Here is a 25,190-nt window from a genome sequence, read left to right on the forward strand (position 1 = left end):
ATATTTTGGGGGGGGGGATTTAGTAATAATTTGCCGAATATCTAAGAGAACTGTTTTAAGAAATCAACCAATCCCGTCTCTTTAATTCTCCTGTTCTACTCAGTTAAATTCCATTATCATTTTTACTGCTATAACGTTCCTCGTTATTTAAGTTTTGTGATTTTTTTTATTCGGGTCCAACATAATATTCAACATTCGAGATCCCATCCATTATAATTTTCGAATAATTTGATAATTTCATGTAACGGTTCAGGATTAAAGTAAACTTTAAATTTTATATTACTATACATTTTAAAGTATTAATCTACAATTTACTTTTATTCGTTAACTGCTTGGATTGAACACCATTAGCTTTACTGGTAATAAAGCATTAAAAACATATTACTTTTTATAAAATATTTCAAAAAGAATTTACCGACAAATTCCCATGGTGTTATTGTGGGAAAATGTTGAATAAGTGATATAATTTTGATTTCTAAACATGTTAGAGGCGGAACAGTGTAATCGGTAAAAAAATAAAAACAAGCAATTCCTTCACTTTATATATACCATCCAGATGGAATGAAGAATTCAGTGTGAAAGGTCAAAAATATGGTGTAAGGTTTTTTAGAGTTAGATTTTTATAGAGTTAGGTATATGGCTTCAGATACAATCAATAAAGAACCGACGATTGATCCTTCGGGGAGGCGTATGATGGAGAAATTTAAAATAAATTATTTTATTCTAAATTTCGTGACAAAAAATTGCTTCAGAATGGAAGTGAAAAACATATTATTTCCATTGAAATTTAGGAGCAAAATGAATACAACACTGAGTTAAAAAAAATCTGTATATCTGTACATGTATGTTATAAAACAAAATAGTTTATTCTCGATTTAAGTCAAAACAAAATATATCTGAAAAAATTAAAGAAAAATGGGATGTTGAAATATAAAGAATAGAGAAATGGACAATTTTTGGTTTAATTTTTTAGAGAAAAATGGTCTGAAAAGCAGAAATGAGGACCCCTCTCCAATCCTGACCATCAATATTTTTTCCGGTGACAGAAAAGGGTAATGAGGCAGAAGGATACTTATCTCTTATGATTATGTAAAATGGTGGTAAAAACATGTATAGATGATACTGGTTTCCGTTTCTGGAATGATCTTTATCAGATACACTTGAAAACGAAGAAAACAGTTTTTAAATTTTGGATATACATCTGCAGCCGGTTGTACGAACGTGTCATTAGTCTAATGAGTCATTAAGTCTTCATTAACCTAATGCATCATAAAGGCTTAATGAAGACTTAATGACCCATTAGGCTAATGCCACGTTCGTACAACCGGCTGCTGGTCCGAGTGCATTTCTTTTTAAAACAAATACAATAAGATATGTGTTTTTTCCAAATCACGTCAATCAGGGGGTGGGGGGTAATGACAATGTTACATAATACAATGTATAAAACCGGTGTACTGATAACAATAATAATATAGGATGGTTTTGAATAGGGCCGTGTGCGACAGTGCGACCCACTGAGTGGAAGCAAACGTTTGTTTGGTTTGATTGCTTTGCTAGAGGAGAAACCAGGGGGTGCTTATATATTTTTTCTTGACATGCACTTTAAAACAATTACATGAAGTAAAAGGTAATAGAACAAGAACAAGAATATATTTTATTACCAATTAAGGGCCCACATGGGGCATATAGAGCATACAAGAACAAGAACAAGAATATATTTCATTACCAACTAAGGGCCCACAAGGGGCATATAGAGCATACATGCATGTATATGTAAAAAGAACATTGATAAGCATAGATACGTAGAATTTAAATACACAATCACAATACAATTAGACTGGTAACATTGAAACACACATAAACTAATACCCGCATACTGTTTGCCCTAAAAATTATCCTCTTTTTTCACTAATAAAGTATTGGTGCCTAAATTTCAGTATTAAACGTAATCATAACGGTCAAACAGACGGCATTCGTTCAAAATATTGATATAAATGATTTAGGTCATTTTTCATTATCGTTTCAATAGGATTGTCAGTTAGCGATTTGTAAGATTATCACACGATTAAATCTTTTCAACATTTGTTCAAAAGTTGAAAGGGGCACACTGAGACAACGCGGCGGATGTTTATAGATAGAATGGACGTGAAAACCATGTAGACACGCGCGCAGGTGAGGACATGAAGAAACATCAAAGAGAAATTCCCGCACTCGCAAGAATATTTTAGTTCTTTATTTAAACTCTCATGTATATTAATTTATTCTCGTCTTTATAGATGCATTCATCTCATTTGAATAATAGTAGGGTTAAAGGGTAATTCTTTTGTGAAGGAATTATTTTGATTCGGAACAAAAGCAAACACGCGGCCTTTTTACCTTTTGAATGTTTGCACGCGCCGCAAACGCGACAGCTGTCGTTTGCATTACGGTACATCTGTTGACCAAAACAATAGAGACAGGTGGTGATAATGAAGTACCGTAACAAAGAACCGTACAAAGTCCCGTTGAATATTCGGAATTGACCCTCAGTCGATAAATTTAAGTGTTGATAAAGATTAAAATAGACTGATCAATGGAAATAGCGGTATTAAAAAAAGAACTTTTATTGAAATTAGACAAAGTGATAAAGTAATTGATATTTGTAAAAGATGTATGAAATGGATTTTAGGTTTCATCCGGGCAAATATTTAAAATATTTCATTTTGAGTTGTTTTCTAAATAAGACTATATTTATACTAAGATCAATCTCACATACATGCAGAAGATTCAAGGACGTATATATATCATATCAAATCTTTATTTTCATTTAGATAAATTGATATAAGTGACAAATTATTGATATCATCACGAAACCATGCAAACAGGAGTCATTTTATTAAGGTACTGGTATAAAAAAAATAACTCTAAAAATTCACATTCATGTTGGCTCTGATCTTGTATAAAGTAAAGGAAAATGTGTTATATAATGAACAAAATTTATAGAGTATAGTCAGCTTTTAAAAGCCTCCGCGACATGATAAAATGTGACAAAATTCAAACAAACAAAAAAAGATTCACAATAATAAACGAAAAGCAAATATTACATGCAGAAGCAACTCAGTCTTGCATCCAAACCCTACAGAGTGAAATTTTCATATCTTCTCTCAATTATAAAATGGTTAACTGCTGTAAATCTGTCACCTGATGCTGATAAAGGGTCAGATAATAATACTTAACAAACAGATGTTTAAAACAAAAAACTGAGTTTGTAATAACAGTAGAGATGATAATACACAATGTGTCCATTTTCTGATATTACCATTCCAGAACAGGAACAATGAAATTAATTGAAATTTTGATTATTTTAACATTTTAATAACTACTCATGGAAATTGAATATTAAAAAGGATGAAGGAGAGTTTGTGATGTTATATTTCCCTACACACTAAAAAATTGAAATTTTTATTTGATTTCTTATAATTTTTAATTTGTATTACATGTTTACATTTATAATTACTAGATATTCACATTTGTATTTACTATTAACTCATTCATGCAACAATTACCACTTATTATCAAGAAAACTAAACATGTGGTATACATCAACTAACAAACTTGTAATTGGAGTGACAAATTTATTTGAAAATTTTGTGTTTTCTAAGTGGTGTAGGTGATAAGCTGATTTTCCATCCAACATCATTTTGATGCAAATTCTTGGGCATAGTTGTTGGACTGAACTAATGATAACCAATAAATTTCAGGCTTCTGACATAGGACATGCAGTCGTATATATAGAATGTGGCTCAGTAAAACATGTTTGTGAGCGCTCACACCCCCCTTTCCCCCCTTTAACCTTGGACAGTTGTTTAACAGAACAAGATAAGAACAAACTTTAATAGTCAGTTTGAAATTATTTGACCCCTTACATACATACATTAGCACGAAGCACAAATACACCTAACGTAAAGACAAAAGACAACGTACTGACCTAAGAGTACAGAGAAAAATAAATCGAGTTTTCCCAGATCAAAGTATCAATGAGAACACATCCAACGAATTTAGTGTAACTAAGAATACTATAACAAATATAGTGTTATAGTAATTAAATCAAAGTACAGAGAATAGTCAGCGTTTTAAAGCACATGACATAATTCTTAAAGTCTGTCTTCTCTTTCAGTTTAAAATAAACGAGCTGTGGTCACTTAAACATCCAGACCCTCAAACATGATTCGAGGTTTGGCGATAGGGCAACCAAGAATTTTCTGAAATCCTAAATAAAATTCACTGTATTGCATTAATCTTGTATAACAATGATTACGTACCGTGTGATTAAATAATTCAAAATTTCAATTTAGAACTCTTAGTTTATGACACCTTTTGCAATTAATAGTAAAAACAAATTTGACCATCAGTGGTTATTACCAATTCTTTGACTTGTATATATGTACTCCCACTTTATTTACATATTTGAATTTTCAACGTTAATAGTTGTGAGCACTTACAATAAATGTAGAAATGAGCACGGAATCAATGCAACTTGAAACGTGTTTTTCCGAAAAGATAAGTAAGGTGATAATACTATACCCCCCCACCCGTAAAACTGAATGTGATGAAATTGATTTTCATTATAAAATTCGTTCAAACATCAATGTTAGGAATTTTTTTGTATGCGCTTTGATCCTCTTCTGATCACCCCTATACTGTAATAAGACATTATATGGATGAGGTAGTTTGATTGTATCGCCTTCCGCCAGTATTATTACGTCAAGTTGTGTGAAAAAGTGCACGGATGATAATTGTTTAATCTCACTTGTTCATCAGCGAATTTGTAACAGTTAGGTGGTCTGTGTTTCCATTTAATTGTGAGACATCTTATTTCTACATTTGTAGACAAAAAGAAAGAGTTTAAATAAACGTTTCAGCGGTTATATGAATTCAAAATTATAACTAAAACCTACATAGTTCAATAGTCCACGAAGCAGGGGTTATCTTTTTAAACGTTGAAAACGCCCAGCAAATAAAACTTTAAAAATTGTAATTATAGAGTTGAGCTCAACTTGAGATTCGAATTTCAATTAAGAGGTGTTTAACTCTGCAGGTTTAAGACAGAGATTGTAGGATAAATGTATTTCTTCTATGACAGGTTGAAACATGTGCTTGTTAGTCAATAGATAAATTAATGAAAAATCTTTTTCAACCTTTTTTTTCAAAAACCTGACATGACCTGTCTGTGGACCTTCTTGACATTCCAGTTTGTTTATCAAATTGGTTTGTCATCGTGTATTTTGCTAAAGGTTTAAGTTGACCGGGTAAAGTCCCTAAGAAATGATGATTATATTTTCTATATTGAAAGGGGGCCTGGCAAGACAACGATAAATATGAAACTGAAAAACAAAAAAGTCTGTGCTTGAACTGTATAATGGGACCGCCCCCCCCCCCCTTTACCCCCAAGGGAGGACATCCATCAATGCGACAGCAACCCAAAAAGAAACAACAAACAAAAGAACATGATAGGTCAACATATCAAGGTCATCAACAGTAAACAAGTGTATATATATACAATATACATTACCATTCTTGCACTTTGATTATAAGACTGAAACTATACTTATAAAACCGTTTGATTGACTTCAATGGACTTAAAAAAGGTGATACTTTGTCTAACCTGAAAACTAGTAGTTTATTTTCATGTACACCACAAACAACTCGTCACCTGTCTCATGCCAGACTGCTTTTTTAATTTCTCAATCATCCCAAATTAACAGCCTCTTTCCTCATTCCATCTTGGTTTCTAAGTCCACTGTACAGTGTAGTCTATAACATTAGTTCTAAATCCTCGAGACTTTTGGTTTTTTTTTGGTAAAAGAGACACACCGACACGATAAACAGCAAAACACCAAAATCAATACCCCCCTCCCCCCCTGAAAAAACCAATTAAAGTATATGCTTGTAACAAAGTACTTTATTATTCTGGTAAGTGTTTATTTGTGTAAAAGATGAGAGCAGGTTTTTGAACAAATAATCATAAAGTGTATCAAAACACTTAATTCATCATGATCGTTAAAGCATTTATGATCAGTGATAAGAAAAATGAATGCGCTATGTTTTGTATATTTTTCTTTGAGATAAGATAGAAATTTATCATAATTTTTTGTAAAACGATCTTCGTATGAGATAAGGTAATTCCGCTAATCGAGTAAAGCGTTGCTACATAAAAGAATTGCCTCCAACAGAGAAGATAGAAAATCATCTCTTTCTAATTTCCCAAAAGTATGGTGTTTCAAGTACGTGAACAAAATTTAATTTTCAAGGCGCGTTCTTATCATTGCGATCTTTAGTAATGGAGGCGAAAAACAAGCAAAAATGACGTCCAAAGCACGTGCTTGTGTAGATATGCCTGATAACCCAAAATATAACTTGCAGTTCTCTGCCCTAGTTCCACTCAAGCTTAATAAGTCTTATCAACGGCAGGTGTTTGTTTATCTTAATCAATTTTATATCTGCAGCATTTGGATAAACCTTTTTTTATATCGAGATTTCATCAACGTTCTTTTTGAAATATGGGAAATGTGAAACATTGAAATCAGTCATATTCATCGGAGATAAAATTCTTTGATAAGTTTCAGTTGATAGAGATGCTTAAAGATAAATGGTTGGCATTTTGTCTGAAAGTGCTAAAACATAATTCAAGATTATGAGAGAATTTTCTATAACCTTGAAACTTTTCTTTCTTAATTTATTTTTGGGACAAGATTAAACGTTTGATATTTTTCTGATAATTGTTTGAATTTAAACATCTTCACTGGCTCCAAATTTACACCAAGTGTATGGTGCCATTATATGTTACTAGATATTCAGCATTTATAATGTTTTAAGCTGAACTATGAGGTCATCTTCCCGAATGAGTCCCCCCCCTTTTTTATAAATGATTGAATGTGCACGTAATATTTGACACTGTCCGTTATGCATTAATTTTCTAAGTCTCACTGTATGTCATAGAAACCGTAGGATGCGTTTGTATTATGGAAGACTTTTTTTTTTTTTTTTGCGTACCATATTCAGTATGGTAGCCCCTGTAACAGATCAGATTCAGCCTCTTTCATTTTAACCAGAAACAGATTCAGATTCAATGTTTTAGTAAATTCTCACTACTTGTATAACATTAAATCATCATTAACATCTTTTCGCGCACCTGTTGGCGCAGAAATCACTTCCCAATTAAGCAAACAAATATTCAATGTGGCAAGCATAAAAAGCTACTTAAATCATATGTGGTCATTAATTATACGCTATTTGTTAATATTTCACTGGTGTGACAGGAAATTTAGCAATTCAAATGCATATAAAAGATAATTTATTGTTCAAATATTTATAAAAACAAACTTTTTGAAATTTAGCGTCACTAAATTACTTTTGCTATTAATCTTTTTGGCAGAAATTTGTTTAAGGTATAGACATTACAATAACAACAAAAATGCTGTCGTATGTTTGTATTTCCCATGGTCCTATTCATTATACACCTTTTAAAAAACTTTTACTAATAAGAAAAGAAATAACCCTTTTTTATGTTCGGACAGGGCATGACACTTTGTAAGAAAGTTTCGAATGTATATACCTGTTTAAAAAGTCGTTTTATACGATGACAGGTGTGTTAAAATCATTAGGCAAACTTTAGTACGTGATTTTGCTTTTAAAAAAGATGGCTTTTATGTTTGTCATTAAAACATTTCCCTTTTGACATTTTTATTAACCATTGTTCAATCTTTTGGTCAAAATTAAATTAAAAAAAAAACATTTTGCTCTATGAAATTCTGTTAGATGTATTTTAAATAGATTACTAGTAATTTAAAAATAAAAAAAGGGGTGTCATCTCGAATACAAAACAAATTTCAGCTTAGAAAAATATGTGGATACATTTAAAGAAGAGGTTTTCTGGACATTTTTTTCGTGTTGTTTAGATTATAGTATATAAACAAATATACAAGCTATATAAATTAAGAGTAGCGGAGACAGACAACCCAGTCGCAAACAAATGTGGCATACTGGTATACAAAAGCGCGTAATTTATTGGTTGATGATCAATCTTTTTCTATTTTTCATGGTTCCAAAAGAGAACATCGGTCAATCACAAAATGTAATTATTCATATCAGTTGCAAAAATTATACTTGTGATATTTCAATGGTATGTTTCAGCACAGTGTTGTACCATGTCCTATGTATACATGTGAGTGTCTCCTAATGACAGGTCCCTATTTTTCAGATATATTTGTACGAGATGACACTTTCAAAAAACAAAGCGATAACTGGCCAAACTATCCCAAGTTAATGGCAATTTACTAACAATCCCTCCTTCCATCTAATTGTTTTGTCCCCAAATTACACAATGTCAATATAAACTTGTGTAGTTATATTTACTAACTGTCACAACAATGATGGAAACATGTGTAAATAACATAAACGAGGCCATTATCGTTCTGTCGAAGATAAACTTTTGATTTCTGCCGACTACTAATGGATTTAATACAGGAATGGCCTCAAGGTAGGTAAGATAATGAATGATGTACATCGCATGTTTTGTTGGTTTGGGTAATTTGTCATCGTTGGATTTTTTCCCTTCTCGTTTCTCGACTAAGATTTCAGTTTTTGTTGAAGTAACTGTTCTTGTAAAATATATATTGTAATAATGTTTCTGTGAATCTACCTACACCCACGATTAATTCTAGTGCGTGCATGTATATATGGTTTGGTCGTCTCATTAACGTTTGTTATACATGCGTGTGACCGACAGCAGCTGCATAGCTTATGCTATAAAAATAGAAGTGAATTATTGCTTGCACATCAGTTTTCAATTTTTGTTGACAAAATGAGACCTTTTTTTGTTAGTTTTGTCCTCTGCATTTCTGATGAGTTATTTCAGAAACAAAAATTTGGATGAGAGGGTCCAGTTTAATGTCAAAGACGCATACTGAAGATCCATTAACACATATTAAATATAGCAACAAATTTAGAATTAAATAAAGAGAACCCTCGTCATCGTATGGTTGATGGAATAGAAGAAATTAACACTTTTGAAAACAGTTATGTCATTAAAAATTACAATCAGCTTTCAGAAAAATTGATACTGAATCTTTGGTATCAAGGGTGCTTACATTAAATCAGATGCGTTGTATACATACGGATCCTGACATTAAAAAAGAGAGATTTGGGTTGTTTCATTGTTCAAAGGTAACTCCAGTCTCATTTTTTGGCTCTATAGTGGTTAAAAAAATCGAAAATGAAGGAGGTCTGGAGCAATAAAATATTCGTCAGTTACCATATGTGGTAAAACTTAACCACACACAAAACCTACAAATTGCATCTACCAACAAGATGACCACTACCTTAACATCAATTTCATGTGGTCTCTGGTGGATATTGTATCATTGGCAATCATAATACATCTTATTTTACCAAAAATATTTGTATATAAAACAGTACATAATTTGGAAAGCAGTGGCATGTTCCCGAATTCTAGTGCGTCAGGCAAATTTTTCGATGAGGATTTAACCAGAAAAAAATTGTGTACCAGAGCTTCTGATTTTGACGGATCAGTTCATTCAGGGGCGGATCCAGCCATTTTTAAAAGTTGGTCCAACCATATGTCCCCATTCAAAAGCATTGATCGTCCAACCCCCGGAACCCCCCCCCCCCCTGGATCCGCCACTGTAATTTAACAAAAGTTGAACAATGGGTGTCACTGGTGAAGCAGAAACTGCTGACCCGTCACGTGCACCTTAATTAACCCCCGGTTTAAGTGAGGCTTGTGTTGCTCAATCTGTAGGTTTTTGTGTAATGTTTTCTTATTGTGGTTTGTTTTCTCACTGTTTTCCAGTTTTGCTAGGAGTTTTTATTGTCTCTTATATTGTTTCTTCTCTTTCTTATATCTACGAGAAAAAAATACTCGGAATTCATTCCTTTTACGATTTAATAGTTGACTTAATTGTCTTAATTTTTGTTCAATTGTCGTATATTTGCAGCTGGACTGATAAGTAACCATAAATCAACCAATTAATCATATATAAGACAGACTAGCCTGAATATATAAGGGTCTGGATGGGGTTTACAGAATAGAGAATAATTGGTAAAGAATGCATAATAAAGGGCAATAAGAATGGAGAAAAATAGACCAAAAAAGAATGAAGTATAGAGAATTTTAGGGTGCTAAGACTATAAAGAATAGAGAATAACAGACAAAATTTATAAGGAATACAGAAAATTGGCCAAACTTAAAATTAAAGAATACTGAAATGAAGCCCCCCCCCCCCTTCCCCCCTATAGACCCTCATATATCCCACAGTCGTAGTGTTTTAAATTAAGAATTTCATTTCATAATTTTATTGATTTACAACAAAAGAAACAACAAATATAAACAAATAAATTACTATAAAATAATATCATTCTGTCAATAATATTAAATAAATAATGAAATAGATCAGGCATGGAAGAGAAGTTCCACAATGTCAACGAGTGTCTTTCCTGAGTATATATACTGCACTTCATGGGTAGTCCAAATGTTTTTTTATACATATTTCCTTTCTCCACTTCAAAAAACCTGAAATCAGAAAGTGTACAATTATAAGAAATTGCAAAAAATCAGACATTGTTCTATTTATAGATGTTATGCTTATGCACCTTACATTTCCTGTTTTAATCTTATAAATATGTATTTGATATAAAATAATTTGGCCTCCAGCGTGATAAGTATTGAACATAATATATAGGTTCCTTCAGTAAAAACGTAAAAAAAAGATTATAATGCTTGTAAAAACTGCAAACTCTCATAAATTTTAAATGGAAAATGCAAATAAAAAATAAAAATGCAAAAGAAACGGTTTCACGCTTCATTCATAAAATCATATTGAGTCACACATTATCACACTATGTTTGATGCAAAGAACTGTATGGTTTCTCAGTGAATTTGACAAATCGGTACGATGTCAATAAATACCAACATGCAAGTATACACGAAACAAAGTGACATTAGTAAATTATTCAACTGCTTACCTCATCAAGCAGAGAAAGGCTGTCAAAGGTTCTGTACACAGTGTGCTGTATTTCTTCTTCTTTTTCCTTTTGTATACTGGCTTTAAAGGAATGTATAGTCTTTTAAACTTCCCAGAATCCAACTTTTTCGGACTAGAAAGTTTCTTCGTGCATGTATGCACGTCACATAGTTTAAGTTATTTTATCACAGATAAAGCACGAGTTTGATTCTATTTTTCAGTTTGATTCCAAATAAACATAATCATGTGTATCTTTACTTTTAGCCATAGGATAATCCATACAGTTCACATATATGTTTTCAGAGTTTTGAGACTGAAGAAGAGGCAAGGCGGAAGTGCTTTGGAATGTTGACCAGCTTCCGGTACCAATACGGGACGGGACGTGCTGTTTTAGTCTGTCACGTGAAGATGTCACCATTTCAACATATCTTGGTTCTTCTGGTTGCGGCCTTTCTACATACACTAAAAAATAAAGAAAGCGAAAATTAAGTTTAAGGGTCTGAAAGTAATTGATGCGGTTTTGACCGACAAATAATCAACTATTTATTTTTAAAGTTGGTATTTTCATTGCCTTTTTTTGCATTTTTCTCTCCTGTCTTTAGAAGTTCTAAAATTTCATCGCAATATGATATACATATGGAAGAACGATGAGAATCTAAAATTGTTTTGTGATCTAACGAGTATTGTTAATGCCTGCAAACCATAATTATGTTCAGTTCAATTCTCCACCAATATAAAGTTGACCGTTAAAAAAAATAGCCATTCATCCAATTCTTTAGGAACGTGCTTTTTAAATTTATTTTCTTTGTATGATCTTGATACAAGAGCAGTTGAGGGCATTATCTGATATTTAATCTGGTTTTAGGCAAAAGAACAACTTTTATTTTCACTACTAAATGGTAATCAGAGAAATCTTAAATGGTTTCATTCAGCCTAGTCTGTCTTATTACAAACGTAAAGGAAAATTTTAAGTGTCAATTTATTCTTCAATACCTAAAATAAACCTCACTCATCACAGCAAAAATAGAAGGGGCGAGTTTAATGTCTTCAGATGAAAGACTCAAGTGGTCACCTGCTTTGCACTCATTTTACGCTTGCTGGACAAAGGCTAATTTGAAGAACCCGCTAATAGCGCTAACAGCCGGTCAGAGAGTGTCGATAATTTATGTAAATTTGTATACTTCGAAAGGTAATTTACATTTAAAACCAGTAATCAATTTTGGTCATTTTCTCAAAAAAAAAAATTAACAATGGCACAAAATCTGTTGGAGTTCACACCATACCTACTTAACATAGGTCAAATTTCATCCATTCCTTGTGGCTATTTGAAAAACTGGACGCAGGCCTAACACGTAAAATTAGCACGTTTGACCAATATTGACAAATCTAGTAAGACAAATTTGCTTTACAAGTGAGTTTTCGTGTGAAAATTCTCACGTCCTCTATTCTAACAACATTCAATTAAAAAAGGCAAAAACTGTCATTTTTACTAAAAACTTTTAAGGTTTTTTTTAAATAATGCACTTAAATCAAGCATCTACTTACTGTGGACGTGAGAAAATATCGTTCGTGCATTGATAATATCGTGCTTTACATATCTTGAATAATATATGTAAAGCTCTCAAGTGTCAATTTATCTTTTCTTTTGACAATTTACTGGTCATGCACATGCATAGTTTGAGGAAAAGAATTTCTATATGTTATTTTCATATGGAGGTTTAATTGCATGTATAATTTTTATAACTTCTTTTTAAATTCCTACACATAAGTGTTTCTGAATCGTTTGTGAGTATGAGCGGTGACAATATAAAAGCCCTTTGTGTTTAACTTACAAAGGTATGCGAAATATAAATTGATTTGTTTTACTATTGTTAATCGAAATATAAGCTCCATTCACAAAGTTGTAAAAATATAAATAAAAGAGTCATTTAAAAATATTTACAAAGAAAATCCACATATTTCAACATTGATTGTTAAAAATTTTAAAAAAATGTTGAAATCGGATTGGATATAAGATCAAAAATGTTTCCTTTGACATTTGTCTTTGAAGATAGAAAGCTGTGCTTTTTCTGTGAAAGAAACCAATTTCTTTCCAGAACAAAGTCTCACAAAAATGATAAAATTTTCAAATGAGTACCCTTCATATTTTAACGAGTCTGTCCACAGTCAAAGTTAAAGAAGTCCTATAGAAGTTGGGCAATAATAGTGTTAGTGTGCTGCGGATTCAAAATTTTCAAATGGGATGGGTGAAGAGGACCACAGAAAAAGGGGGGGACGGTATAAAATCAGATAAAATGCAATATTTCCCCTGGACCCGCTTCTTGTAGTGCAAGTCTCATTGACGAATACATCGGCTCTCTCTTTATTCGTTGTAAAATTCAAAGTAAAAGATGACAATTGTTAGCCTACAGAACTCTCTACATAACCCTCTCTATGGCATTGATTAGTCAAATTTAAAATTTGACTTGTATCTGAACAAGGAATTTGTATAAAAAGGTATTAATTCTTCCTTATAAGTACAAAATAGCTTTTCGATGAAAAATATACTGAAAAAAACGTCATTGTTCAACACTTTTCAAGCATTAAATTCGTTCTTCAAATTTCAAAGTGAAATACCCTTATGAATTTTTATGAAACCTTAAGCTGAAAATGATATGCAAAATGCATTAGAATGAATAAATTTTCTACAGTATTATGTATACATTTTTGTAGGTATAGCTTTTCATAAGGGTTTTATCTATATACGTAAGTATGTAGGTAGCAAATGTATTGGTGTAATTTTGCAGAATCATTGGGTGGGTCTAAATATACATACATGTAAACTTGAAACTTTTAGAAATGAGATGAGGCCATAATAAAATAACATTCTGTGATAAGGGTTTCCTATCTAATCCTCCTTTTATGTCTGAATTATTTTCGATGAAATTTCAATAGATGTTTTGGTAAGGAATCTTGACATATTGCGAGTTTGCCAGTATTCTCAAGGTAGAAAATTTAGCAAAATAAAAAAAATATCCTAACCATCTTATTTTTCTAAAGGCACAACTCGTAACACATACTATTTTGTTCGTTCTCGGTGTTATATCGCGGAAAGGGTCTATATGAAAAAAAAGCTCACTTCACACTGAAATGTAAAAAAAAATCGTCAAATTCAGATGTAAACCCAGGAAGAACAACTAAAAGGCCAGTGTTCGGTTTCTAACCAGAAGTTCATCAACATTTTTAACATCCGATCGAAGTATTTGGCCTTCAACCTCACCGAAAAGGCATTTGTCGAAAGCACGTTGATGCAGCAAAATGGTACAGTACAATAATTTACAGTCTGTTCGTGCAACTAAGTATAGGAAGATTAACGTCCAGTGGCTAATATTACACCCATATTCCGTACAATACTTCACACAACGAAGCAGTCAAGCTGTTCAGTTTATGTCTTAAACAAAATGAATGTCGGGAACAGGAGAACATTTTCAGATAAAGATATTATGGAGAACAAAAAAGTGAGAAATATGACATTTGTACAAATTTAAACAAAAGACACACGGTAGTACAATGGATAACTGTGTTTTTATCGAAATTAAATAGTTAAAAGAAAAGTAAAAATGGACAAAGATAGCATATCATATTGTAGGTTTTGAAAACTGAGTAAAACGGACAAAGAAAGCATATCATATTGTAGGTTTTAAAAGGAAGAAAGTACAATCGGTTTGTATATCGTTTCAAAAACAAGTTTCCTCAGTCTGGGTGTAAAACAAAAGAAGATATTTTAAGAATTCATTCAAAGAATACCTAAATAATTCGATAAGCCGCTTTGGGGTTACTACATATACATGTACATAATACCGGGTCATAAAAAATGAATATTTTAGTTTGCCCTAATCCTACCTACCTAGAAAATGACTGCCTACTCAAAATCTTTTATTGTCCTGATGTAAATTTTTTTTAATCAAATAGGCATGAAGACTAAAAAACATCTGACACTTCAATTTATCTGCGGCGAAAAAAAGAAAATGCCTACCTACCTCCCCACTGTCTCTATCTTTTAGAAGGGGTTGGGCAAACCAAAATATTTTTAAGTGGCCCCGTTTTCTAAAACATAAATCTCTTTAAAATGTTGTACATCCCCTGCTACATTGTACATACGAGTGATGGGGAGAAATGAGTGTTACGTCAATTACAGACAGAAACCCTAACAAAAATTAAAGAAAATAACAGAAACCAATAGGGTGATATTCGGTGTACAACATCATACAAGTATATGAAGAATATAAAAAGTTATAAACGGCAGGAGTCCCTCGTGGGCTCTTATTTGGTTAAAATATGGATACTATTCTTTTACAACAGACGTGCATTTTAATTTGATCTGGCTATCATGGCTATGATATGATTTTGTCACCTCTCAAGTTGAGTGCTGTTTAAGACAATTTTTTTCATATTTAATTTTTCATAATTGTAATTTTCTCATACCTGGGTTGTAAATTATTTCTTTGTCTTTTCTTTTCCAAACAAAACAGGCAACTATGATGTAACCGGCAATACAGACACACAGAAAACAAAGTATTCCTAACAGAACCATAGCTATGGTGAACCAGTGGTGGCTATCAAAGCTTTCCGTACTTTTGTTGCTTTCGTCGACTTTCGATTCTGTAGACATTTGTTCTGCTTTGGATTTCTGTTTGAAACTGAAAGACCAATCTTTCCATGGTCCGCATTTGGTGTCCGTATTTTTTCCACACGGTTCAAGTATTATATTGTTAATCGGGCATGCCATACAGTCTTTGCATTGTGCATCAGTGATGCTATAATACTGGTTAAAACTGCAAGATGGTCGTGCGTGAACACATGTAAATATAGTAAGCACTATTCCAAAGATAGTTTGCAACTTCATGGTGTATATATCCAAATAAATGAAATATATCCGTCTATATATAATGTTTACCTGAAATGTAATTAAGACAGGTGTCAAAATAATTAATTGGTTAATTACCAAATAACGCTAATTCAATTAAATATGTCTAGGTGACAGCTGATTACAAACTGCCAGGTTCAGAAGAGATCGCATGTAAAAGTCATCAAGAATTTTTACGTAAAATCTGGGACACTTTCATGTGGAATGCAAGAATTTTTTCTTCTTTCTAAAATGTGAATGAACAGAAGTATTTGCACTATAACGATATATAAGTTCTCAATAAAAAATTACGTATCTGGAATGAAACTGTCGGAAAATTAAATCATATCTATATATAGATTGTGCTTTTTGTTTCAAGGTAAAAATATTAATGTAATCAACGAAACAGGTAGGTGTTAAAATGGTAAAAACTTACTGTTGTTCAATTTAATCCAAGCTATCAACTGTTGAAATGATGATCAGATTTTCCGTTTTTATTATATTTCTTGGGACATGTTATACACTTGTTCTCTATCAAACTGACAAGTTTATTCCTGTTCAAATCCTTATTTACTGCCTGGATACAAGTACCGTAAAACCACGCCTCCCTAAAAATAACGACCAATCAGAATTAGTTATTCATTGTCATTCAAGATTATTTTTTCTCAGGTTGTTTTCATTGATAAAGTTGACAAAGGAAAATATGTCCGCTGGTGCATAAAAATTATCAAAATAAAATCTTCGATTTTTGTTGTTGGTCTCGAATGACGAGTAAATTAATATTTAAAAAGTTATTTTCAATTCGCCATCGGGTTGAAGCAGACGGCACACATTCATGTGCGGGATTGAACAGCTGGCAACCATGTTTTGACAGGTTTAGATAACAAGTCTTCAATAATGTTGATTTTTGATACTTGAGAAAGATAAAAATTTTGAGAGTAGCCTCTAGAAGGAATTTTTTTGTTTTTTTGTCAATTTATTTAAGATCAAAGTCAAGTCTCATCAGGTAGTTTACAATTTTGTCAGACTGATGTACCGATAAGAGCTTAATTGATATTGTACAAATGTAGATAAATTAAAATCAAATCTTGTTAGTGGAGTAGTTATAATGGCATTGTAATGATATATCATGTAAAACAGTATCATAATTCAAATGTAGAATTAATGAATTATGTGCATAACAAATTCCTTACCTTTTTGTGTATATATAAAGAAAAGATGCCGACCGGTGGCACCGCAGTAAAAAATCATAAATAAAAGCGTAATAAAAAATGAAAACACCATGGCAAAGAGAAAAATGCAAAAAAAAAAGACAACCAACTTCTCGAAACACTACACTGACTTGAATCTCAAGAGTTATTAACACGAGCCCTACAAAATATGTGGGATAAACTCAGGTCCCCAGGAGGCCGTACGTACAGGTAGTTCCTGTTCCACTAATACCACCCGTCTTGTTACCCAATGCTACATGTAAGCTACATATATAAGCTTCATAATAAAGTAAGTTTCACTGACAATATGGCACCGGATAAATGAACAAATTTAAAAACACATTAAAATTATATAAAGTGAGATTAATTTTATAACAGCGTGATATTGATTGCAGTACGATCAACGTCCAGTGGCAAACATATCACACGTTTTCAGGACGAGAACACATTTAATGATAAACCAAAACGGACGAAGGTTCTGTAAAATGGATCGATGATAAGGACAAGCATTTTGGAGTGGAGAAGAGGGAATGTGTGATAGGGACAGTCACACAATGTAGTGCCTTACAAAGAACCTGTATATTTCTGGATAATGTTGATACATGCTATTTTCAAATTCTAGACTTTATTATTTTTTTATAAATAAAACAATCGAGAAATATATATGCAATATTCCTTTTTTAAATGAACAGACAACACTTTGTTTTTTTCTTTAGAAAAAAGAAACTTACAACTGATTATTTCCTATACTTTCCCTTACATTTCTGATTATTTACAAATAGATGATCGTAAATCTGCTGCATAAAACATGTCCCGTCAAACTGCCAGCCACTAATTACTGATAAGCATGACGCCTGATAGTGTCGTTCATTCTAATCTAATTAATTTTATCATTAATTAATATTAATCATAATACGGGTCGCGTCAATTAGCGATACGGTGAAGAATGTCAATGATAGAGAATTAATTGAGCGTTTAAGTAAGAAAATAAACAAAGAAAGGATTAATTTTCATTGATACAAGAGGCAATAAGGATATTTGATTATCTACAGAAACTATTTGAGATGTCTATGAAGTTTTATTGTTGGAACAACACATGTAATATATACGAAATTTTCCCACCATACAGAAAAATACTACCGAAGGCTGTTTAGGTTCTAAAGAACTAGTAAGACCACAAATTCCAGTTGCACCATTTTGGTTGATTAAAGAAAAATGCACGTACCTCTTCTTTTAATTGCAAAGAGAAATCGGTTTACGTTTTTTTTTAAATCTGTTGAAAAGTTGAAGCATTGTACAAGATATTATATAGCGAGTTACAAAATCAAGAGCTTATATGTGTATTCGTACTTTTGCTTTTAAGTCAAATCATTTTTTTTTTATATCTGTGACATTTCTTGTTCCCGCTCCTAATTCGGAAACGCCCCTAACCGCCTCTGTACATTTGAAACTGGACATTATATGATATGGGATGTGTATGATGCTCAATGAATAGCAAATTACTCGCCGCGATATTGCGCTCAGGCGGCGTAACACAAATCACAATTATTCATTTAATCAAATAATCAAAAGACAACTACAAATAAGTAAACAAAAAAAATTGAAATAAAAGACAGAATCTCTGTGCTGACCATAATAAAAAGAAACAATTGGTTGGGGGCGGGGTGGTTTAACAGTTAAGTCTTACATGCACAAATGTTAAACTCACAAACATTGGAGATGCTTTTTATTTGTAAAAGTGAAACTTTTTAGAACCTTAGATCCTAGTAGATTTAAATGGTTCTTGTCCAACTGTATCTACTTGAACATTTCCTGTATATTACTAAATGTGCAAATATATACGTTAACACTGTCTTAAGAATGAAAATGTGAAAATCCTCTTGATGTTAATCTGTTTATTCTAAACAAAGCAGGCCTTATGACAAAGAACAAAGCATCGAAATCCGCAATAATAACACATAATCCCGGAAATCCTGAATTGTTCCGTTACATCCGTCTTTAATATAAACCCATGGTCAAGAACAGAGACATATTATCTTTAAAGAATTGCATAAATATCCCAGATTCAAGGACGTTCTTCCTACATTAGACATCTAGGATATCGCCTTTTCGGTGTGGATGAATAAAGGTCTAATTCGGGTTTACAAAATATCGAACAATGGGCTAAAAAATAAAGAATACAGAAAAATGTCATAGTAAATTAAAGAAAAGAGAATAATGGGCGAGCAAAAAAGAATAGCCTAAATAATTAAATGATTGATTGTTGGTTGCTTAACGTCCAGTGGCAAACATTTCATGCAGGTTCAGGACGATAAAGAATTAAAGATTAGAGGAATAAAGATTCCTACCCCAACATAGAGACCCTCGTTGACTAAGTAGCCCTCACTTGCAGACTGCCTAACATATTAAACCCAGAAGGTTCTTCTCCGGAATAGAACCTCCTTGACTAATCAAATCCACAAAACAACATAAAGCATTACTTTAAAAAGTTGTTTAAAAAATTAAAATAAACTTTTGATAATTGAAAACATTCCTTTTCTGATCTCTAGATTTCTTAAAACATATATGATGCTAGCCCCTTGTAATGGGAGAATTCAGAGAAATATATACTATGTTAGAGGCACAAACAAAAGGAATTACCTATACACTATTTCATTTCGTTTACTGAAAATGGAAAGGGTATAAGTAAATGAGTAATTATGTATATTTCTAGAGATTTGGACACTGTTATTATACCTCCCCCTTTTTAAAAAATAATTTTCAAAGGAGTCGGGTGTTGGTAGATGGTGTGGTCTGTTAACTTTATTGAAAAAAACACTTTACGCCCATATGGGCCAATGGCTTACACACATTATACATGGTATACATATAATACAGTAAAACAATGGAAAAAAACAATACAGACACTTTCTACTATAATCCTTTCTTTAAATTCATATGTATATAAGAGATTCAAATAATATCAAGAACTCCCTGCCCTCAGTCTTAGTGACTTTTTTTTTTAAAAAGGAGCCTAATTTCTTAGTGTCCTGTTTTGTTTCAGGATTGAGGATATGTTTTAATTTATCTATATCGTTTATGTTAATATATTTATTTTCAATTACAAATTATTTTCTTAATTGTTCATTTATTTTACATTTAAAAAAGAAATGGAACTCGTCATCTAGTACATCACAATGTGTACATAGTCTTAAATCTCTGGGAATTTTCCTGTATCTACCAGTTTCTATTAATAAACTTATTAACAGTGGTCACTTATTCGAAATTTACATATTAATTGTCTTTGTTAACCATCCAATAGTTTTGGCAATTCATGCTTTCCTTTTCAAAAATCATTATCAAACTAGTCAGATTTTACACTCAGTGCCTGTTCTTCATATTACTTTGTCAGCATCATTTTTGCGCCAAATATATTCAAGCTTATAAAATAATGAGACATTTATCCACCTAGTCAGCTTTCATTGAAAAGTCACATAACGTAATTGGAGTGATGTGATATGTCATCATTTTGATGGTTAAAATGACAGATTATGTTGATATGTTAGTGTCAATGTTTTTATTTTGCAGGTGCTAGACAATACGACATGTAAAATTATGTTCTTGTTAACATATGATTATAACTATACTGTCATTTAATATGTATAAATAAAAAATAAATTAAAACAAAATAAAATGAAAAGTTATAGACAGTCGACTCAACCTCCCCTGACAAGTCCTGCTAAGAATAGAAACTGATGCAATTATTTGTAATCGCCTTAATTTCTATAGATAAAAATATTTTCACCGATCAAGGGTCTACGAGGGGCAGTGCATTGCTACAAGTAATCAATTATAATTGTTAAAACAAGATACATCAGAACAATACATTTGACATAAGATATCATGATAAATAAAATGCAAATAATAAAGTGGTCATTCAGTATTTATGATAAGGGGTCATCCATAATTGTCAACCATTTTCCAAAGTGTACAAAACGTACACTAGGGGGGAGGGGGTTAAAAAAATCAACATTTTTACCGTACGCTTTTTTTTTAAATGCATCTATCCCATTCATTAAAACCATCAAAACAACAAAATGGTATCTTTATACTCTTTATTCTGACAAAACACAAGCATCACAGATAGATGTCATCAAATAAAACAGTCAGATATGTTTCAGTTTATTTTCAATACAAATTTCTATATTAAACTAAACTATAATAAACAGGATCTTCTTTTTATTAAGAATGATTGATTCTTATCTTGAAATCTGAAAATGGTTGATGTACACTTTTTGAGGGAGGGTTGAGGGGGGGGGGGGGGGGGGGGGGGGGTCTGAAAAAGTGTATGTTTTGTACACTTTGGAAAATGGTTGACAATTATGGATGACCCCTAAAATGGTTACCCCAATGACAACATACTGAATTACTCCATATTATTCTGGAGTGTTCAATCATTTTTAAGACGATCTGAACAAGACAGACAAGGAAATGAATCTTCACAATTCCTCAGTTAGATTAATTTGCCACACTAACATAAGTTAACCAAAGTGTATACAGTTTTCAGATGCGGATCATGGATTTTGAAAAAGGGGGTTTCCCTAGGCACCCATAGGGGTTTGACAAATTAAAAGTCTATGCATTTACCATAAACGAAGCTCCATAAAGGGACCAGGCCCCTACTAAACCCGCCTCTAGTTTTCTGAGATACAATTTAAGTATGCTATTTCTGTCCTGTGCATGTTTACTACAGTAAAATACAAAAAAATGATTTCGTCTTCTGTATGAATATAAGAAATTGGGATATAATTGTCAACGAGAAAGCTATCAATCGGAGACCAACAGACGTGGATATAAGTTACAATATAGGTCACCGTACCTTCAACAATGAGTAAACAACATATTGTATGGTAAGCTATATTAAAGTCCCCGATATGACAAAATGTAAGACAATCCAAACAAGAAAACCAGCGGCCTGATGTATGATAAAATAGACTACCAAAAGACAGACAGCAACCAAAGACAACTACTGAATAACAGGCTCCTAAATTAAGTCTCTTTATTCAGTACAGATGTATATGGTTCTGGCTTGGTATGCCTATGTTTTTCTAGGTGACTCTTATTTATCTGAAAACGGTTCTAGTTTGGTATGCCTACTAGATAGCATCTCGGTTCTATCAACAGTCGTATATGAATGAACACAGACCATGACAGACGTTATGATTTAATAAGATATGATACCGATAAAAGATAATAATAATAATAATGAATAAACTTCAGAAAAAACAACAAAAAATCTTTCAAAAATATAAAAGTAAATGTAAGCTCTTCACGAAATAAAATACAATATTTATGGAAAGCCCAAACTTTAAGTCAAATAAAAGTATATACAATACCATGATGCATAAAAAAAGTCGTAATTACACGCTTCAAAAGTTAGAATTACACAGAAGACTAAAAACTCAACATAAAACTTAGATTTTTTTATCGTATACACCGCGAAGAGCATTTTGTAAGGCAAAGCGAGTCTTTAAATCAAGAAGAAACATCTAACATATAGTTTTAGTATCCATGGCGGTTGAGATGACCCTGTTCCCCTTATTGCTAAAAATTCACCAACCCCCGCTTTATGAAAACCCTGGGTCCATCACTGGTTACTGTGAAGATTCTGACATGACTGACAAACCATCTGGTCGTTAATAATGCCAATCAACCTGTCAAACTTTCTATTATCACATCGTGTCCAGTTTATTAACTTTACTCAATGATAAAGGGAGATTACCCGGATGAAATGTTGATACTTGCCTGGGGTAATACATGGATTACAGATTTACATTTGTCTTTATGCTTATCTTGTTCGTAATCTCGCGAGACAAGGTGTTATGTTGTCATAGGTAGGATTAAACTAAAGATTCCTCAGCATGAATCATAAAAGCAAAAATAAATGTTGATTTCTTGAGTTTTAGTTATTTAGATTTTACATTATTGTAATTACATTACACAGAACTTTTATATACGATTCCATAATTTTCATTGGCCGTGGCATTTCAAAAGATATATTTTATTTTATTTATTTTATCAGAAGTCCATTACTAGACGTCTAGTAATGGACTTCTGATTTTATTTAATGTAACATCCAAGACTACACGTGGTATACATGACAACGTTAAACAATACACAAAAAGAATAAAGATAGACTAGCAAAAAAATGCAGTTATAAGAATTGAATGCTTCTTTTTATTCTATTTTATAGTATTATAAAATCATTGATCGTGCGTACATTTTTAATACGAAGCTCATGTGCTTTGGTCAACGCTTTTACATCCCATGATTAAATTATAAAAAGAAAAATTCAGTTCTTAAACAGAATCATCGCATTTCAAAAGGAAATATTTAAATATCATAAATATAATTCAAATCCCGAATTGTAATTTTTATTTCCACATAAATCATGAAGATTTTGATGACAATTCGAAAACCAGAATATAACGAGTCATAACAACATTACATAATAGAAAGTATATATATATATATATAGTGTCTAATAACTCATAAAAGATGCATGTCTGAAGCATATATATTACGAATTGCGCGTGCGTGCCTACAGCACTACTTATTCTAGAGGACGTTTATTTTACTGTTGGATTTGGGCGGGGAGATTGCGTGGGTGGGTGGGGGTTGGTTCAGGATGATTTAATAAAGTAAATGACCTGATATTGCAAATGGCAAATGTAGTCTTTTTTTCAGAAAGCATTCTGACCAACAAATTGCAAAATGTTGGCCTTGAACTAGATGTGCTTGAAAAAAAAGAAAATAATATGTATGCAGCATTTTCTCAAAATAGAAATAACCATTCCTCGAAATAACTGAAAATACATGTTCATGGAAAAAAAAACCTCCTGTCCCTCCTTGAAAATAAATACATCGTCCTCTGATAACAATGTATAATGCACGTATTTCACCTTTTAAGTTGTTTGTTGATAGAAGATTTTCTTTAAGTTTTCTTGAAATGTATTAAAATTCGCATAATTTTCATAACTTTTTTTAGTTTGATACTGTTAAAATTAGTTTCACCATCATATTACAGATGAACATTGTCGGTTCACAATATTAATCAAAGGTATTTTGAAAAATAAGAGCGTCAACAGTATTAACTGTAGCTGGCCTTAAGGTCCAGAAACATGTGAAAGTTTCAAATTCTTGCTAAGAAACGCGATAAATTATGAATGGAAAAAAGTCTTTATTCCCATTGTACACATTTTATAAAAATCCCTTGCTATAAATTTACTTATGAGATCAAAGGCCCCATAAACAAAGGTAAAGGGGCAAATATATGCTCCAGAGAAAATCTTACATGTTTGTACCCTAATATGTAAATACCTGACTTAAGTAATAAATAAATAAGTCTTTTGTTAAGAAAATTGATTTCATTAAAAGTTAATAAATAGTCTGAAAAGCTTGGCTGGATTACCTTTGTGTGCCAATTATGTAATGGTTTAATCGGGGCCATCTAATAAAAGTTTTATTGGATTAAAATGTTTATTTCATTGTGTTTACACTGCAATCTGTGACATGGATTTTATTGGTAGTAATCCTCGCTTACGAAAATATTAAATTCTGTTAATGGAATGAAAGAAATTCCCCATAATGTATTTCAAATTGATAAAAGACTTTCAATCTTGACTGTATCAACTTCGTGTATTTACTGTAAGATCCTAACGATATTTTGGGGTATTTCTAAACGTATGATTCAATTAACTAATTCTAAATATGCCCCAAAACTGCAATTGGACGGGGTTTGGCGTTTGGATTTTGTAAAACACAAGAAAGGACATTCTTAACCGAAAACAAAATGTTATCGGATATTCGGGAAGAAGTATACATGTACATGTATTATCTCTAAAATTATATCATATTTGTTAAATAACAAAACATTTACAGGTAAACATTACAATACATGCACATTTTGCAATAATTTTTCAAATTGTGGTTAGCACTTAGCACTGAATAACATTTTGATGTTATGGTTATATTAAATCAATGAAAAATCTTTAATGTGAAATTTTAAGTCTCTTCAATATTTATATTGAAATT

The 25,190-nt window shown here is 31.9% G+C and overlaps 1 long non-coding RNA gene across 1 annotated transcript; it reads right to left on the reverse strand.

The window, feature by feature from the left end:
- Nucleotides 1-10,337: 10,337 nt before the first annotated feature.
- LOC127704218 (uncharacterized) lies at nt 10,338-11,238 on the reverse strand. Its single transcript, XR_007983187.1, has 2 exons — nt 11,023-11,238; nt 10,338-10,570 (listed from the first exon to the last, which is right to left on the reverse strand). It is a non-coding gene; the product is annotated as an uncharacterized LOC127704218 (long non-coding RNA).
- Nucleotides 11,239-25,190: the final 13,952 nt, after the last annotated feature.

Source organism: Mytilus californianus, unplaced genomic scaffold (genome assembly GCF_021869535.1).
Source record: "Mytilus californianus isolate M0D057914Y unplaced genomic scaffold, xbMytCali1.0.p SCAF_6, whole genome shotgun sequence".
NCBI lineage: Eukaryota > Metazoa > Mollusca > Bivalvia > Mytilida > Mytilidae > Mytilus > Mytilus californianus.